The following is an 8,611-nucleotide window of genomic DNA, read 5'->3' as shown; positions in this document are numbered from 1 at the left end:
AGTTAGGTCTGGCCTGACCTCGATTTCTTCAACCGCCACGACATGTGAAGGATCTGAGCGATACCGCCTCAACATGGAAACATGAAACACATTGTGGATCTAGCTTAGTTTAGGAGGTAACTCCAGCTGGTAAGCGACTGGCCCAATCTACCTTACAACCCGATATGGCCCAATGAACCTTGGGCTTAGGTTCCCCTTTCGTCCAAACCTTAATACCTTCTTCCAAGGAGAGACCTTAAGGAAAACTAATTCCTCCACTGCAAACTCTATTTCTCGATGCTTAAGGTCAGCATACGACTTCTGCCTATCTGAGGCCTCCTTTAAACGATCCTGAATCAATTTCACCTTATCCTCAGTATCTGCTACTAACTCAGGTCCCAAAACTCTTCGTTCGGCCAACTCCATCCAACAAGTTGGAGTTCGACACCTTCGCTTATACAGTGCTTCATATGGAGCCATCCCAATGCTTGCTTGGTACCTATTATTGTACGCGAATTCGGCTAACGGTAAATAGTGCTCTCAACTTCCTCAGAACTCAATCACACATTCCCTCAACATATCTTCCAATACTTGAATCACCCTTTCTGACTGTCCATTAGTTTGAGGGTGGAAAGCTGTGACAGCCCTAATGTGACCCTAGTCGAAAAGTGGTTTCGGGACCACAAAACCGAGTCATAAAAATAATTAATTGCTATATTCTATGCTTATTATGTGTGTACATGAGTATGTGGAAGTTTCATTCTCTAATTTTGCCAATTGCATGAGAAATTATTAAATAGGGATCAATATGAGACATGGTGAAATATGATAGGCTAATTTTAAATGGCTTGTTAATGCATGATGACACAAGGGTGGACTTGCATGTCAAATTCCCCACTTCCTTTGTAGTGGCCGGCCAAGATGGATTGTTGATGGGCAATATATATGTTAATTAGATATTATAATAAGAAATTGGGTTATTGGAGATAAAATATTGTTAGTAAAAGAAGGTAAAATGAAAAAATGAAGGAATGCTCATCTTTCTTCTCCATTGCCGTGACTTGAGGGAGGAAGAAGAAAGGAATTCTTTTGTTCATGATTCGGCTTGGATGATGCTTAGGAAGAGGTAAGCACTTTGAAATTCTTGGAAATTTAGGTATAAATAAGGTGATTAGTTCAAGTTCTAGTCATTCCATGGGTTAAGTTTGGTTGTTTGGAGGTTTGATATTCGGCCAAGTAGTTTGAAGCTCTTGGTACATATACTTTTTCTTTAAGGTTGAAATTGGTTTGTTCATAAGGGGGGGTACCGAATGTGGTCATTGAAGGGTCTTAATGAACAAAATGTGTGGCTTGGGTTTATGACATTCGGTTAAGGAATATTGTGTGCTAGCAAGGTTGGTTTAATATATTTATGTAAATCACTTTGTATTTGATGATTAGAAAAAAAATAGTGAAGGGCAAATTAAAAATGATGTTGGATAAATTTTTAGTATAGTTGTGCTTAAGCATTCCGTCATTGATGGGCATTGTTGTAACCAAATTGTAGTTGCAACTCTTAATTTTGAAATGGAATTTGTACATATAAGTTAAGTGAATGGTTAGGGCCGAATGAGGTGTATAAAATATTAAAGCATGCTAGAATTATACATTAGTAAGAATGTATAATTGTACTAAATTCTCTATTTGAATTCGGTTAGGTATAGTCATGGTATGAGCTCATTAAGGGTGCTATCTTATAAGTGAATGTAGCTTTAGTTAACCTTATGTGCCATCGTGTGCTAAAATAATTAATGAATTGGATGTTATTATAGGTGTATGGTTGGTCTTATTATTAAAAATAAGGGTTGAGTACCTTGAATTTCTCTTTGATATTCAAAATGATTAAATCAATTTAATTGTTAAATTAAGCTCAAGAGCAAAGGGAACTAAATCGGATAAAGGAAAGGAGAAAGCAATCGAATAGCCGAGTTGGAACCGTTCTACCCAACACAAGGTAAGTCATTAAGCATATATTTGGTATTGATTTAAACGATCGTAATACCTATGCAATTGTGTTTAATGAGGTGAAATGTATACAAATGTATATGTATGTAGAGATGAAATTGTCGAATGTAAAAAAAGAAGTGAAGCGTATAGAGTGGCTGGTTTTCGGCACTAAGTGTGCGGGCAATAAGTGTTCACGGTTGAGAGATTGGCACTGAGTGTGCGAGCTTGAAATGCATGGCACTAAGTGTGCAAGCTTGAAATGCATGGCACTAAGTGTGCGAGTTTAAAGTATATGGCACTAAGTGTGCGCGGCTGATTATTAAGCACTATGTGTGCGAACCCACTATGTATTTTCTATAGATTATTTACATTAAGGGTGTGACCTTACCGAGTCGATTTTGGACAGCGAAAAGGGTAAGTACCTTGAGTTCATGGCTGATAGGTGCTATGTTTATATTTGGAGTTGAGCGTGGTAAGTTTTGAACCTATGTGATGATTATAATTGAAGTCACGTACATAAGGTTCATCGTGGAATAGGTGAAAGTTTGTTTAGTTGTATGATTGTAACGAAAATAAAATGATGTATGGAAATGCCTCAATTACTCTATTGAATAGCGTATGAAATGTCAATGTAGGACTTGGAATGAGATTGAATCGTAAGGTCTAAGAAACTATGGCATAGTTCGGTATGGATGGAGTACTTAGCCTCATTTTGTTGTTTCCTCTTGTGAAAATTTATTAATGGATGGTAGTGTAATGCTTATGACTTACTGAGTTATATACTCATTTGGTGTTTGCTTGTCACCTATTTTAGGTTTCTTGGACTTGACTTTTTGCGTACTCGGGACCGTCATCGAAGTCATCACACCGGCTAGCAACTTTTGGTATCTTCTTTTTAGTTGGTCTAGGAGAACATTTCGGCATGTATAGGCTATTATGTTTTGTTGAAATTTGGTATGTAAACTTTAGCCATGCGAAAATGGCATAATGTTCGGTTGGATTTGGTTCTATGATGTTTGGACACAAGTCTTGGTAATTCGGTTTTGGTTGAGTATTGGTTGAGGCCTACTCGATTATTATGCCATATGTCATGGCTGATTATTTTTGGTGTTAAATTCATGATTTGGTAATAGTGTAGTAAGGAGATGCTCGGTGATGATTAACCTTTGGCATGGCTAGTCATGGTCATAATTTGTAATATGTATGATGAATTATTAGTTAGATCAAGGAAAAATCATGAAATAGGCATAGTTTGCTTTAGTAACAGATGCTGACAGCAGCAGTGATGTGAGATTGAAAAATCACTAAAAATAGTAGAAATGGAATTAAATAATGAATAAATTATTTAATCGAAGCTTGATGAGTCTATTTCCATATGGAAGAAACGAAACTACCATATAAGCTGTATGTTAGGAGATAATTAAATTCTTGTGAAACAGGGCCAGAGCGATTTCTGGATCCCCTATTTTGACTTAGGAAATTCACCGTAAATTTTATCGAGATAATTAGAGGTTGTACCTTATATTTACAGATTCGTTATCGAGTCTAGTTTCATTAGAGACGAACGGCATAGGCATTGAAGCCCTTTACAGGGAGATATTTAAATCATAAGGTACAGAGGTCAGTGTAGTCGAACCTTGAAATAGGGGAGAATTTAATGAATAAAATGTACTAATTGGCCCAACCAAAAATTCTACAAAAATTCCCCCATATAGATATATGAGTCTAGTTTTGGAGAAAATTTACAGAATTGGATTTCGAGTTCCAGAACTCAAGATATGATTTTTAAAGCGACTACAATACAGTTAGCCAGCTTGCCTGGAACAAAAAAAAAAAAATAGGGGGAAATAAATGAAGTAAGCTCGGTAACACCTCGTATTCGATTTTCGGTAACGGTCACGGGATTGGGGTGTTACATTTGATTGGTATCAGAGCTATGGTTTAGTCGGTTCTAGGACTACCATAGCACGTATGAGTCTAGCTATACATGCCTTAATGTTAATGTTTAAATGTGTGATGACTTCTGACGATTAAAATTTTTGTTTTGATTAGTAAATGGATCCCGGTGTAGAGAGAACCTTGGCAGATGACGTTGAAAGTGTAGCGGCTGCTCCTGCACAAGGGACGCCGCCTGTTGAACCTCAGTCATCTGCGAATAATCAAGGTGAGGGGGCAAAACAAGCCTTCTTTACCATGATGAATGAGTGGGTCGCGCAATATGCCCGAACCAAGCCGGCTGTCCAAAAATTTCCGAATTTGAATAATCCACCCCAAGAGCCCGTAATGCCATCAGTTACTAATCCTGTGAGGCTGAGTAAGCCACCTATAGACTTGATTAGGAAGCGCGGGGCTGAGGAGTTCAGGGCCATAGTTACTGTTAGAATTAAGTGACCCAAATTCTTATTTAAATAAAATACGATGGAAAATAAAATAAAAGTAAAATCCATATAGAACTAGACTTCTTTTATTTTATTTTAGAATAAGGTTTTAAACCTTATTAAACTCCATCTATTTTATATTGATTAGGATAAGGTGTTTCAATCCTACTAGAATATGGCTTTGCAAGCCTATAAATAGACATAGTCTATTCCTCTTGTATTTGAGTAAAAATTTTTTCGACATAGTGAATTTTCTTCTCCTCGCCTGTGGTTTTTTTTCCGAAAGGGTTTCACGTAAAATTTATGTGTTCTTTATTTTTATTTATTTTATTCTATTTTATTTTTCACAGATTGGTATCGAGCTTAGGGTTATTCATCTTGATCACGGTAATGGCGTCTTTGAAGTATGAAATTCATTGTTGGATCGCAACACCGATTTGTGTTGTGGCAAATTAAGATGCAAGCGGTTCTTGCAGATGGATCTAGAGGATGCCCTGCTAGGATAGATAAGATGCCTTCGACATTAACAGATGAAGAGAAGAAGCGTAAGGATCGAAAGGCATTAACACAATTACATCTACATTTGTCCAACGAAATTTTGCAGGATGTGATGAAAGAGAAAATCGCCATTGCATTATGGAAGAGGCTAGAACAAATATGTATGTCGAAAACTCTAACAAGCAAGTTGCATATGAAAGCGTCTTTATACTCATCGTTTGGAGGAAGGTGCGTCGTACACGAACACTTAACAAAGTGTTTAAAGAAATTCTCTCAAACTTGGAGGCCATGGAGGTTCAAGATGATAAGGAAGATCTAGGGTTGATTCTACTTTGTTCGTTGCCCCCGTCTTATTCAACCTTTAGAGACACGATTTTATATAGCCGCGAGTCTCTCACAGTTGATGAGGTTTATGATTCTTTAACCTCGTATGATAAGATGAAGCATCTTGTGGTTAAACCCAACTCTCGTGGAGAGGGTCTCATTGTTCGTGGGAGACAAGACCGAATGTTGATGATGATCGTGGTAGAACACAGAACGGAATCCTCGTGGTAAATCTAAGGGTAGATCGAAATCTTCAAACAAAGGTAAAACTTGCAACTTCGCAAGAAGAAAGGGCACATTAAATCTGAGTGCTATAAGCTACAAAATAAGATTAAAAGGAGGCTGCGAATCAAAAGGGAAAACAAACGGAAAAATTCGGTGAAGTGATGTTGTAGAAGACTACAACGATGGTGAACTTCTAGTTGCTTCATCAATGATTCTAAAGTGCGAGGAGTGGATACTTGATTCAGCTGCACCTTCCACATGAGTCCCAATCGGGATTGGTTTACAACTTATGAAACAAGATGTCGAAGGTGTTGTTTTGATGGGAAATAATGCTTCATGTAAAATCGCGGTGTTGGAACAATTAAAGTTAAGATGTTTGATGGAGTTGTCGAACACTTAGTGACGTGCGGCATGTTCCGAATTGAAAAGAAATTTAATTTCGTTGAGTACTCTTGATTCAAAAGGTGCAGATACACGGTGAAAGTGGGGTTTTAAAGATTTCAAAGGGTCCCTTGTTGTGATGAAAGGGCAAAGAAAGATTGCCAAGTTATATGTTTCTGAGGTTCTATCATATCGGTGATGCATTGCCGCTTCCTCTTCCTTGTCGATGATGATATTACTAAACTTTGGCATATGCACCTAGGGCATATGAGTGAGAATGGCATGGCGTAATTAAGCAAAAGAGGACTTCTTAATGGGCAAGGAATTTGCAAACTGAATTTCTGTGAGCACCTTGTGTTTTGGGAAGCAAAGAGAGTTCGATTCACTAGAGGAATCCATAACACGAAGGAAACGTTGGAGTATATCCATTACGATCCGTGGGGCCGCCCGAGTGCCTTCGAGAGGTGGAGCTAATTATATGCTAACCTTTATTGATGATTTTTCGAGAAAAGTTTGGGCGTTCTTCCGAAGCGAAAAGCGATGTGTTTTCCACATTTAAGTCTTGGAAAATTATGATTGAAAAACAGACGGAAAAGCAGATAAAATACCTCCGCATGCACAATGGCTTAGAGTTCATTCGATGAGTTTAATAGATTGTGCAAGTCGAGAAGGGATCATGAGACACTTGACGATTCGTCATACTCCACAACAAAAGCGGCGTTGCGAGCGAATGAACAGAGCGATCATGGAGAAGGTTCGATGTATGTTGTCAAATGCCAACTTACCGAAGTCATTTTGGCGACGACCTCTCTTGCATGTTTTTGATCAACCGATCTCCATCCGTTGCCATTGAGAAAAAGACTCCACAAGAGGTATGGTCGGTAATCCCGCTAATTATTACGATTTAAAGATTTTTGGGTGTCCTGTGTATGCTCATGATGATAATGGAAAATTGGAACCGAGATCCATTAAATGCGTTTTCTTGGTTATAAAGTGGTGTAAAAGGCTATAAGTTATGGTGTCCTGAAAATAGAAAAGTTGTGATTAGCAGAGATGTTGTTTTTGATGAAACGCTATGCTACCTAACTTATCTCTTAAAGACTCTTCCAATAAAGAAAACCAAAAGCGGTGGAGCATCAGTTAATCTGAGAATCAACTCCTCAAGCCGGTACAAAAATTGAGAATAGAGTTGCTTCTTCACCGCAATACTCTATCGCCAAAAACAGGACAAGAAGAGAAATTAAACCTCCAAAGAAGTATGCCGAGGTTGATCTAGTTGCTTATGCTTTAAATGTGGTGAAGATATAGATGCGAATCAAGAGCCATTTAATTATTCGAGGCGATTAGCTGTGAAGACTCGAAAAGTGGATGTTTGCTATGCAAGAGGAGATGGAATCACTCCACAAAAAGCAGAACATGGGATCTTGTAAAACTTCCTAAAGGTAAAAAGGCATTCGTTGTAAATGGGTGTTTAAAAAGAAAGAAGGGACTCTAGGAGTTGAAGAACCCGAGATATAAAGCAAGGCTTGTTGCAAAGGGTTACTGATCAAATTCGAGTGGACTTCACAGATGTGTTCTCTCCGGTTGTTAAGCATAGTTCGATTCGAGCTTTGCTTGGTATTGTTGCCATGCATGATTTGGAGCTTGAGCAGTTAGATGTAAAAGCGCATTTTGCATGGAGAACTTGAGGAAGATATTTACATGCAACAACCGAGGGTTTTATAGTCTCGAAAAAGAGGACTATGTTTGCTTCTGAAAAGTCCCTTTACGGTTTGAAACGATCACCAAGACAAGGGTACAAGAGGTTTGATTCCTTTATGACTTCTCATGATTTCAAAAGAAGTAGTTTTGACAGTTGTGTCTACTTTAAGAAAAAGCAGTGATGGTTCTTTTGTGTATCTACTTCTTTATGTTGATGACATGTTGATAGCAAACAAAAGATAAAGAGAGATAAGAAAGGTTAAAGCCCAACTAAGTGAAGAATTTGAGATGAAAGATTTAGGACCAGCAAAGAAGATACTTGGTATGGAGATTCTCGAGATAGAAAAGCAAGTAAATTGTACCTAAGTCGAATGGGTACATTGAGAAAGTTCTTTGAGTTCAATATGCAGAGTGCTAAGCTGTTAGTACTCCTTTAGCGACCCATTTCAGACTTTCATCGGCCTTATCTCCTCAATCGATAATGAGATTGAGTACATGTCACATGTTCCATACTCTAGTGCGATAGGATCTCTCATGTATGCTATGGTTTGTTCACGCCCGATTTATCATATGCACGTCGGTCAGGCGATTAGCGAGATACATGGCGAATCTTGGTAAAGAACCTTGGAAAGCGATTCGATGGATTTTAAGATACTTACGAGGCACTACTAATGTTTTCTTACGGTTTGGAAGAACTAAAGATGGAGTTATAGGGTATGTTGATGTTGATTTTCTTTGGAGACCTTGATAGAAGAAGATCTCTCACGAGTTACGTCTTTACAATCGGAGGTTGTGCAATTAGTTGGAAAGCCACTTTGCAAACTACGATCGCTTGGTCTACCAAGGTTGAGTACATGGCGATTCTTGAGGCTTGTAAAGAAGCTATTTGGTTGAAGGGACTATTTAGTGAACTCAATGAAGACCTTCAAATCAAGCACAAGATTTTGTGACGATCAGAGTGCCATCTTTCTTACAAAAGATCAAATGTTTCATGAGAGAACAAAACACATTGATATTCGGTATCATTTTGTTCGTGATATTATTGCTCGTGGTGATATTGTTGTGAGCAAAATTAGCACTCATGAAAATCCTGCAGATATGATGACTAAGTCACTTCCTATAACCAAGTTTGAGCATTG

Source organism: Gossypium arboreum, chromosome 9, assembly GCF_025698485.1.
Source record: "Gossypium arboreum isolate Shixiya-1 chromosome 9, ASM2569848v2, whole genome shotgun sequence".
In the NCBI taxonomy this organism is placed as follows: Eukaryota; Viridiplantae; Streptophyta; class Magnoliopsida; order Malvales; family Malvaceae; genus Gossypium; species Gossypium arboreum.
This window is presented reverse-complemented; position numbering follows the sequence as displayed.